Consider the following 12,500-nt stretch of genomic DNA (forward strand, 5'->3'; position numbering starts at 1 on the left):
ATGTTATTTCCCCTGCGAACATTGTGCCCCACTAACTCATATGGACAGACCATACGCTCCCTGACTACCTATACAAGCAAGACCTACTAACTGTCCATATTGTTCGATCTTATAGAGTATGTATCGAGATTATTGTCAAATGTCGTCGGATGGTAGTAAGAAATAATGGAAGTAACGGCACCTTATCTTCTCACGAGAGAACTGACTCAAATGCTTTCGACTGTGTGTACCCTGATAAAAACAAAACCAGTACAAAGTTTCAGTGTTACCCATCACCATAAAATCTTCTTACTTAGTAATTTCTGAATACAATATTGGAGGTACAGCAATGTCTTTCAGTATTTAGCTCTGATTTTATAGATTCTGCGTTCAAATCCCTCTGAATATCGACGTAGTATTTCAGCCTTCCAGTACAAATATGTTGAATACCAGTTGTATACTGGAGGAATTTAGTTGATTGTACTCTTACTTTAAATCTGAAGCCTTATATTTTCTGAGAAAATATCTTTATTTGTTTCTTTATTGCCCCCGGTGGGGGTGCTAAACATAGAAGGGACAAACAAGGACAGATAAAGGGATTAAGTTGATTACATCAACCCCAGTGCGTAACTGGTACTTATTTAATTGACCCCGAAAGGATGAAAGGAAAAGTCGACCTCGGTGAAATTTGAACTGGCGTGCTCACGATTCTGTCAGCTTGCCGCCCTTAAAATTAATATGTATATTGGTCCCATTTATATATATAGGCAAAAGGTATGGCTGTGTGGTAAGAAGTTTACTTCCCAACCACACTGGTTCTGGTTCAATCCCACTGCGTGGCACCTTGGGCAAGTGTCTTCTACAATAAAGCCCCAGTCCTACCAAAGCCTCGCGAGTGAATTTGATTGAAGGAAACTGAATGAAGCACATAGTATGTGTGCGTGTGTGTGCCCGTGTATGTTTGTGGCAGCGTATGTTCCCCAACCACAGCTTGATAACCTGTGTTGGTGTGTTTACGTCTCCTTAATCTAGTGGTGCGGCAGAAGAGATCTGACAGACGTACCAGAGTCTTCGAGGTCCAGCATGACCGCAGTCTGAAAACTGAAACCAGTAAGAGACAAAAGTTATAAACGATTCTATAGAAATGGTTATATAAAGATTAAGATTAAGTCTTATTTAAATATGGAAGATGGCAGTTTTATAGAAAACGAAAGTTTGAAGAAAGGAATATAAATACTAAATTTTATAAATTACAGCAGAAAATCTCGAAGTCGATGGAGTTGAAAACGATGTAAAAATATTTGTAAATAAAATTATCAATCAGTGATAAATATAATAAGAAAAAGTAGACTGAAAATTTCACAAATAAATGTCTATAACCGAATAGAAATTAAATAAAAAACAACCGAAAGATTTAGGTAAAATATAAATATTAATCTATTGATTAAACACTAGGAAAATAGACGGCATATATTAAAGATAAGATTGACGCAGAGGAATCTAGTTAAAGGTAAAATTTAAATATTGATAAATAAATTTAGGAACAATAAGAAAATAATGCTAGAATTAATGATGAGAAATATCGACAAATGTGAGTCGAAAAATAAATAGTTTACAAAAAATAATCAGTCATTAGTTTATCAACAATATTATGGAAATATTATATAAACATTACAGTATGTGCTTTAGAGGAAATAAATACGTTCAGATTGTATTATTAACTTAAATTTCACCAAAATAAATACAATTACGGTTTGTAAGAAATAATTGATTTGTTTTATTTATTTTGATTTTATTCACTGGAATTTGGTCATACTGGAGCACCTCGTTCAAGGATTTCGAAAGATCATTTCGATTTCGTCCCTAGTACTTATATGTGTGTCGTGTATATTTTATCGATCTGTATCAAAAAAACCTAGGTATCTTTTGATCGCCGTTTCATTCTCTTTTCTACACACACACACACACACACACACACACACACACACACACACACACACATTGTGCAAAAGGACATTGCGAATGACTGTTTGTCTGTCTGCCTATCCATTTATCTCTCTGCATAATACATACACATACACAACTCTATGGATATACGGAGGGCTTCCGCACAGTTTCCGCCAACAAAATTACTCTCGCAGAGCTTCAGATGACTCTTGATTACAGTAGAAGCAGGAACATAATTAGAATGCCATATCATGAGATAGAACTCAGCACCTCGGCATTGCATACAAAAATCTTTATCCAGTGCATCATAGATATGCTGGATCTATGGTTAAAGTGTGTGTTTAGAGGAGTGAATATGAATTAAAACGATATTGGATCACAAAATTGATTAACAAGTTTAGAAAACATAACTTAGATTTAATATTTGTGCGATGTAGAAAGTTACAGGGATCTAATTAGATATTACTTAATTGAAATTTAGAAAAAAAAGAAAGCTTCATAATCTAAGAAGAAAAATGCTTCATAAATAAGATGTGCCTAAAGAAATGAAGATTATCTCTTTTGTATATATTTGTATTAATGTGCATTCTTTTCTACTTCAGGCACGAAAGCCAGAAATTTTGGTGGGGGAGGGGGCCAGTCGATTGGATCGACTCCATTACGCAACTGGTACTTAATTTTTCGACCCCGAAAGGATGAAAGGCAAAGTCGACCTCAGCGGAATTTGAACTCAGAACGTAAAGACAGACGAAATACCGCTAAGCATTTCGCCCGACTGCCAGCTCGTTGCCTTTCTATTAATATATATTGAAATAAAAAATTATGCATTCTCTGAATGATAATTATAAATGGAGATATAATCATAATAACCACTTAGATACACAGATTATCAAACGGTGTTTCCTAGGGCTAAATAACAGTAGCATTCTTCCCTTTCATGGGACTGTCACATTAAGCTGACAACATATTCTCACTTTATCGTGCTGCTACTGCATAAATCTCTCCAAGAGATTTAGAAATGTATTATTTCAATAATATTTCATTTCATCAGCATAAGGTGCTCGTGCGCACCCATACTCATGTGGTCAAGCATAAGGGTTGATGTACAAGGGGTGAGAGTATGTGCGTAGACAGGCTGCCGCTAAATTCCCCGAAATCAATACCGCATGACCTTTCTCGACCATATAATTGTTCCAAACTCTGTTGAGCGCCATTCACGGACGTCTGAAGAGAGACAACCACTACCGTACTCGCTGAAGAATATCCAAATAACTCCAAAGAAAATTTACCGAAAGTGTCAACAAACGAATGCACTGGAAAGCTTTCTTCTACGAGAACCCTTCCACTACTACATCTGCGGATAAGTTTGGCTTTAAATCCCGAAAGTGTTCTCCGCGTATGAAAGACCTTGAGAACTTCGAGACTGACTTATGAAACATTGTAAAGAAGGTTAGGTTTCAGCATTATTCTAATCCCTTCCTTAAATACTTAAATGAATGCATGACCACTATTAAACAATCTCCCAATAGTGATCATTTAATAATGGTCATCCTCGCAGACAAAGCAAACAATATTTATGAAACTAACATTTCCACACATTCACGACTCCTCACAAGCGCCACTACCGAAACATACAAGAAAACCCCTAAATCCACATACGATGACATACACACAGAAGCAAAGGAGCTGGCGACCCCCCTTGAGGTAGAGGATCGAGTGGACCGCCTGACCACACGAACCCCCTCATATTACAATTAAGGATCATTAGCCTAATTTCCATTCGAACCCCAAATGCAAGCTGATCAACCCCTCTAAAAGCGAGATAGATATCATTAGCAATCGTATTCTCGGTACTGTCAACTCCGACAGCAGAAGGGCTACAGGGTTGATTCAATGGAAATTCAGCGGAGCGTTAATAGTCTGCTTCCGCGGTATCAGGAATAAGTCAGCCTGAAAATTCACCCAGTTCGACATTGTAGACTTCTGCCGTTCCGTATCTAAGCCCCTCCTCCTGAAGACCCTAGCTTTTGCTCAACAGTTTACCAGCATTAAAGATTTTGTTATCAAATCACCATGAATGCCAGAAAGTCAATTCTGAAGCATGACGATTCCTTCTGTGTGAAGAAAGAAGGTGATGCATTGTTTGATGTCTCTATGGGGAGCTTTGACGGGGCTGAAATCTCAAGCCATATGAATGGCCACGCCACGGATAGGTTCAGGAACAACTTGATAAAAACTATTCAGAATTCGGCCTATTCATAACGCTCACTACCAACCGGACTACGGTCGATTTCTTGGACGTAACTTTAGACCTGAATACGGGAAAATACTAACCTCCTCCCCTACTGTAATTAGAAACTTGGTTTCAGGCATTAGCAAACAGATGTCGAAACTGTCAGCCAATATGGAGATCTTTAATAGGGCCACCTTCCACTACAAGAATACTTTAAGTAGGAGCGGATTTTATGAGAAGCTTACGTATGTGGACGAACTCCAAACCCCCTCCTCTCACCCCAAGAGAATTAGGAAAACGAAAATAATCTTGTATAACCCCCAATTAACCTAGAAGCTTCTACCAACGTAGCGAGGTGCTTCCTGTCATTAATAAAGAAATATTTCCGCAGAGGACATAAGTATTACAAACCCTTCAATCCCATAATGTCAAGCTGAGCTTCTCCTGCTTAGACAACATTGCATCTAACATTGCAGGCACCAACAGACGTAAAAATACACCGACAAAGCCCACAACCTGTAATTCAAAGCTTTACGAAATCTATCATCAGACAGTCGTGAGTATTTAAAAAAATGCTATTCTTTATACTTGAACCACATTCCGTTCAAGTACACGTAACCTCATGAAAATCAACTAAGTAGCAATATTGAGTTGCGAAACTCAAAAAGAATTGCTTTATAAATATTCATAAATGCCAACTTATTGAATAAAATTTTGAAGCTGATTTAGCAGGACAAATGATGTTCAAAATAACTAGAATCGTTTAAATGAAAACGATTGACCGCATCGGAAAGCAAATATAAGCATTAAGGCGAATCAAAACTGAATATAAATTGAAAACTTCATAGTCTATATCGTGCATATCTCAATGACACGAGAATAATGCACACTAAGAGTGCTGCAAAGGAAAAGAACTACAAGTAAAATGGAAATTAAGATTAAAACAAGATGTGACAGCAGGAGCCAGCGGAGCTAACCCGAGGGAACGGTAAAAGGCCCGACGGTATGACAAGTTTCGCCTTCCATGGTGGTAGGCTCCTCATCTGGAGCACCACATGCTATGACATCTTCAGCGGCAACTTGGTGTGTCCAGCTACCAGCCCAGTCCCATCAAGCCGGGAAGGGCAAACTGTCAAAGTATTGGCCAATTTGTAGTCGAGTATGTGACAGTAGGGATCTCTAAGCTTCAGGCCCTCAAACCACATCCTTGCTCACTGCTAATTAAGCGGAGATGGCTATCAGCACGTGTGAGCCACGCGTGTCAAAGAGGTTGTTCCAGCGCATCTTCAACGCTATCCTCCTCTAGGGCAACGCCTTTTCTATTTTGTTCGCAGGGGTCATGGAGCAGGCCGACAAATCTTTTTAGATATTGCTTGTTACCAAAGATAAAATAAGTGCAAGAGCAAATGAGTATCATTTTATTGACATCTCGTATCTATCGAAACATCGATCAGCTCGTATTAGAATAAAAGATACATAACTATTAATACGATGACGTGTTGTTAAATTGAACCGAGAACTACATTATTCCAAGAGAAAATGTCTTAATCACTCGACCACGACCACACCGGCTCCTGGAACAAGGAAAAAAAACTTTCTTTCAGGGGGAACTAATATAAATATAAAATGATATTGCGTAAAATAATTCATTACGAAGAATACAAAATATGAATTAAAATTTAGTGCCCGAGCAATTAAAAAACCTACAAGCATATAATTAGTAAATGCATAATTGAAATTTATACTAAAGCAACTGTGTGTGCCTTTAGGAATAAGCATTTCGTATTTCGAATCTGTAGAGTTCTTTATTGAAATATTTCGTGATTAATTATTGGCGATAATAATTTAAGAAATAATTTGCATTAATCACTTAGATACACAGATTATCAAATTACGGAATTTGAATTCACCAGAATAATAATAGGTTGACGTATAATGAGTGTTACGTAAGTTGCCTTAAACTGGGCTGATGCCGAAAGTATATGTATGTATGTATGTATGTATGTATGTATGTATATGTGTGTGCAATGTATATGTATGTATGTGTGCAATGCATATGTATGTATGTATGTATGTCATTATTCAGTTTTATTTCAAGATGTTTTTGCTAAGAGGGAAAGAGCTGGTTTCTAACCTAGATCCGAGACTACGTCATTGAAATTTCAACATCATCAACAGGGTAATTTGTATGTATATATGTACGTATGTATGTATGTATGTATGTATGTATGTACGTTTGTATGTATGTATGTATGTATGTATGTATGTATTTATGTATGTATGTATACGTGCAGATTTGTATGTTTTGCTTTATGTATGTATTCTCATGCATAGAGTTACATATCTAGACATGCTCATATATATTTAAATGATAAACTTCTGTACAGTTTTACAGATTTTTACAGTTCCAGTGATGGATTGCATCTGTAGTCTTCGAGTTAGTTTTCTCATTTTTGGCTTCGAGGAGCCTAATTTCTCAAGATTGGTATTTAGGCAGTGTGTTCCATATCCCAGGGCCCCAATAATTACAGGTATAAACCTGAACTTGCAATCTGGATAGAGTAACTGCAGATTTCTCAGTATTTCAGCGTAGGTATTCTATTTTTCACTGATTTTCAGCTTTGTTAACATCCGCTGGGGGTATGTCTGTCTGTGTGTCTCTCTATATATACGTGTATGTATTCACTAGACGGGATTCTCCACAGTTCACTCACAAAGAATGGATCGACTGAAAGTTATAGAAAATGACATTCGCCCAAGATAACACACAGTGGGGTCAGTGCGCATGCACTCAACTAACAATCCACCCCTACACACACACACACACACACACACATACACACAACTCCGCCCCCCCCCCCAAACACACATTTAATGAAAATAGCGAAAGGAAATAACTCTGAATGGTGAATGGTTTAAATTTTATCGATGAAAACAAATAAAGCGGATGAGATACAATTCAAGAAATTTTGAGTTTTATAGAATTTATATTCCTTGGAGAGTAAAGGAGAAAAATGCATTATCACATCGATGCAATCAATTGAAAATTAGAAGGGCAAATAAAGCAAGGATCAAGATTTCGTGTGATGAGATGACAATCTGATTGTCAGCAAATAAGAGCTCTATTGGGAACGTGTATTTCTAATTTAATAGGCGTCATCAGTACAAAGCTGCATATTTTGACAGGAAAATGCAGAAATTTGGTTCATTTAAACAAAAATCAGCAAAGAGAAATAATTTATTTCTATGTCAGTTTTTATGACAATTCTTAAATCTTAATATTATCTCGCCATCTCGTTTGGAGCTGTTCGGAGTTTTCGCAAATAATTTGCTTCCAGTTCCCTCGAAGGGAAAATAATTCAATAAATCAAGAACAATTTTTCTTGAAGTATATATATTCCTCATTGCTGCATATAAATACACGCATACACAATCGCGTGTTCTCACGCCCGCACACAGAAATAAATATATATATATATATGTGTGTATATATATGTATATATATAAATATATATATATATATATATATATATATATATATATATATATATATATATATATATATATATATATATATATATATATATATAGATAGATAGATAGATATATTACGGAGATGTACTTACATAGCAAGTGACCTGATCTGAGAGCGTAAAGACAAACGAAATACTGCTAAGCATTTCGCCCGGTGTGCTAACGTTTCTTATTTCTTTATTGCCCACAAGGGGCTAACCATATATATATATATATATATATTTACATACATGCACACACACCTACCTACTTACCTATCTACCTATATACATACTAACATATGCAGGTGTGTTCGCGCATGCGCGTGTGGTAATTTGCATATACACACAGGGTTGGATAAATGCAGCAGAATATGTGACATATGTGACAGCCTTTACGTGACAGATGCTTGGGAACCATTAATAACCATTTAGAGATTCTTTTGCGCAGTCTTTGCAATTATACTGTCTTCAGTTTCTATGACCAGATTCTCGGAATACTTGAGATGCAATACACATAAATATTAAGCAGCTTACACAGTAATCAAATTGAATGGCAACGACGAATATCCAGAATTAATATTTATCATATGCTAAATAACAGTTGGCGATTCTATTTCTTCATTTCGATGCAATAAACTCATCAGGCAATAATTGGGTTTAATAATTAGTTCTCTCATGAATAAGATCGACTGAACCACTCAAGTTATTGTATTGTGATGCCGACCATTCCCACTGAATAAAATTAAGATCTTCAATCAGATAAGAAATATATTATTGTGTGCAATCTTTAATCTAACTCCACACGACTAAATAGCAACTTTAATTTAATAGTGTTTATATTTTAAATGCAAGACCACAAAAACAAATGTCATACCATTAGGTTTCTGTATCAGAATTGATGTGTTGAATAGACGTTCATTAATAATGGTGCTTCAGTTTCAGATTCTCCATTGAAATTTCTGACATTTTCAAGAGTGAGAGACTTGTTAGGATTTTCTGGTGAACTGAATTCATGGTTCAGTTGGTAACATAACTGACTTAAAACTGTTTTCTCTCGGGCTCAATATTGTAAATGCCTCACACATGTCAACTAGCAGGAAAATTTCGACTCATTTCAAGTAGTCAACACACCGACAAACCTGATCTGTTTGTTTGTATGTATGTATGTATGTATGTATGTATGTATGTATGTATGTATGTATGTATGTGTGTATGTATGTATGTGTGTATGTATGTATGTGTGTGTGTGTGCTTCCATGTATATATATATATATATATATATATATATATATATATATATATATATATATATATATATATATATATATATATATATATATATATATATAATTGTGTATGTTTTGATATAAGTATGTATGTTTTGATATAAGTATGTATGTAAAAAATACCAGTCTAGAGAAATCAGCCTTCTCAAAACCAGAAAGGAGAAAGTTGCTTCGAAGATTATAGATCCAATCCATCACTGGAACAGTAAGAGTCTGTAAAACTTTCCAGAAGTTTATCATTTAGATATATATGAGCATGTCTAGATATGCAAGTGTATGCATGAGAATACATACATAAACCATACAAAGCTGCACATACATACATACATACATACATACATACATACATACAAATGAAAAATGTATCGCGAATGTCCGAGAAAATGTTTTCGATTTACGTGTCGTTTGTGTGTAAACGTTTTCGTCATTCAAACTTTCAAACACACGTGTTCTAGCTTAAGTCTTATAGAAGAAAGTGGTTTTAGTAAAGGTTTTGACTATTTCTGGTTTAATTTCGGATTAAGAGTTCTTTGTAAATTATTAAAATTTCTTTTGTTTCGCCTTTCGCAGTTGATTATTTTCGTTTTTTACTTTGGGAAAACGGAATATTTTAAATTTTCCATTTACAAAAACATTCCTTAGAGATGAAATTCGAATTTGCTAATTACAGGGTTGATTAGTTCTGTGGCTGTTTCTCTGTTGTAATCCTCCTTGCATGGCGGGTATTTGCTGCAGCAGATGAACATTTTGGTTTTGCAATTCATGTTTATATTCATATTCAATTCCCACCGGTTTCGAATCTTTGGTCGTTCTTTGTTCAATTATTTCACACTTTCCACAACAAGAGTCTCTACAGTTTGTTTCTTCTATTATTTCTTTCTTTGATGTGAGTATTTGTTAGGAGTCTCTTAAGATTTGGTTGCTGTCTTCGGCCGTTGATCATTTCTGACCTTTTTACTTCTTTGTTGGGGATTCGAATACTGATGTAGAAATGAGTAATGTCCTTGTGTTGAATATAGGATGTCGTTCCCAGGATTATCGGTGACTACAAATAGAATATTATATTTATATGGACGTAATGTTAGATCAGACAGTATTGGAATTTTCACATATGATGAATGGAACTCCTTTAAGCAGTTATTGATTTCTTTACATTTATGGATTTTTGGAAGTCCGTAAAAGTTACTTCCTGTCAACTCAAAATTAATCAGTTTTATCCAAGTATTTCGTCTTAATTATAAAACTTTTCCGTTAATTTTACAATTATGCTCTTTGTTTATTTATCTACATTGAGGTTTTTAATTGTTTTTATAGAAATGTTGATCATTAATTGTTCGTGTAACAAATCTTGTTGTTTGTTAGCTTCTTTAATGACCATAAAGAATACTTTCTATAGGCACTCCAATACTCTTCATGTTTGTTTTTATATGTTTTGGGTTTTTCTTTTATTAATGTTCGAGTTTGTTGACTTTTCAGATACATTATATGTTTCTGTTTAGTGACTCAAAGCCTGTTTTGATTTTCACAATTGATAGATCCTCGTCGTTTTTATTTTCGAAGAATCCCCGTAGACGAAGTTTTCTATAAAATTCCTGTAACTTTTATAAGACCTGTTGTGTCAAATTTAGGAGTTGCTGTGAATTTAAGTCCTTATTCCGGGGGGTTTTATTTAATTTTTCGCGAGGTTTCGTTGTGAAAAGTTCACCAACATTGGATCAGTTGGTGCAACCTGTTCTTGACCATTTATATCATTCGAGTTTCCTTTCGTTTCTGTTTGAAGCTCCTATTCATTAAAACAATTCTTGTTCTGTAAGCCAGTGGTACTCTATCCTTCAATTATTGTATTTTGATGCCAGGAAGTTACCCACTTGTTGTTGTATCACCCCCACTTCATATGTTGTTTTGTTTTTATTTAGCTTCCTTTTGTTTGATGATTATTTTGGTCTGTTTTTCCATTGCTATTTTTCTCTTGGGATGCTAGCTTTATCATTGAAAGTTGTTTTCGTTTTGGTACTCTATTTTGGTTTGATTTCCCATTCTTATTGCTTGGAAGTTTTTTGTGGTAGATGTGTATGAATTGGCATGAATTATTGGATTACTTTCCATTTTTAATAATATTAACATACCGAAATGTGTCGAACCTTGAATATTTTTTCGATTTGACGGGTAAATTAGTGCAGAAACTGAACAACGAAGAAACAAAACTTTCAAAAGTGGAAAGGCATTGAAAATGAATGCAAATATACAGTGCAAAAGAATAACAAATCTCATGTAATGCATCATATATCAACAATAGAACAATAATTACATCGGAGAAGCAGGAACAAAAGTAACCAACTACGTGAATGTGTACAAGCAGCAAAATGTTCCATGTAGTAAACATCTGGACATGCGTGCAAATGAAAAATTTAAAATAATCCATTTTCACAAATTGACAGAGGAAAATGCTAAAGAGCGAAAGGCAAAAGAATACTTTATGAAAATTTAAAACCGAAACTAAACCATACATAAGCAACAGCATTACTAAAAACAACTTCCTCCATAAGGATTAGTCCGGAATACGTGTGTTTGATAAGCTGAACTACGAAAGCGCTAACATAAAATTATATACAATACAAAAAACTTCTTTCCCAAACGTTTGTGACAAACTTTTCTTTAACATTTCCTTAAAAACTTTAAAGAAAATCGTTCTTTAAATATTGTGACTATAAGAAGTATTTTTTGCAAAACCTTTCAATGTTTAAACGGCTCTGATCAGATTGAAATCTGCTGTGAACCTAAACGTAGGTGCAAGGCTTTTAGAAGAAATTATCCCCACAAATAAATACGACTCACATCAGCATTTCGAGGCATGGAAGAACAAATCCGTATTTAAAGAGGAAATGTAGGACCATTCTTGACATTACAACTCACTACATAGGCTACAGAAATACCGAATATAATGTCTGTGATACAAATAACAATAGAACTTTTCAATACACAGGATATATTTCAAGAATGGAATAAAATTCATTTGAAGAATGAAGCATACAAGAAGAGGAATAAATGGAGAAGATATGGAACAGTTTATTAAATCAAAGAAAACAACTGTACTGGAAGGCAGTCAGAAACAAAAGTTTCGCAGACACATACAAATAACGGTGAAACCGAGAACCAGTCAATTTTCTACGTAATTTCCGTGTGGAAGATATCAAAACAGAACGAAATCTAAATGAGGAAACTATATCCTGAATAAATCACGCATTTCAAACATTCGAAGCAGAAATTAAAATTCTAAAACTTCTCACACCACGATTTAAAGAGAAATTTGTGATGACGAAATTTGTCCATCCTTTCTTGTATTAGCTGAAGAACAAGATATTTACGGACTTACAATGTTTTTTTTTTCTGCTGGGAATGTTCCAAACAAGAATGAATTAATACACAGATTTAGTTTAGATATTATAATAACCTCTTTAATTAAATGTTTACTGAAATTGTAAGTGCAGTCATTACAACTTTTATATTGCTGGATGAGTCAAATCATTCCAATATAACCAA

At 34.8% G+C, this 12,500-nt stretch overlaps 1 protein-coding gene across 4 annotated transcripts in view; it reads right to left on the minus strand.

Annotated features, from left to right (window-relative positions):
- LOC106867637 (cocaine esterase) overlaps window positions 1–12,500 on the minus strand; it is a 78,851-nt gene that overhangs the window by 10,201 nt on the left and 56,150 nt on the right. The gene's annotated exons all lie outside the window — the stretch shown is intronic.

Source organism: Octopus bimaculoides, chromosome 3 (assembly GCF_046866305.1).
Source record: "Octopus bimaculoides isolate indiv1 chromosome 3, ASM4686630v1, whole genome shotgun sequence".
NCBI lineage: Eukaryota > Metazoa > Mollusca > Cephalopoda > Octopoda > Octopodidae > Octopus > Octopus bimaculoides.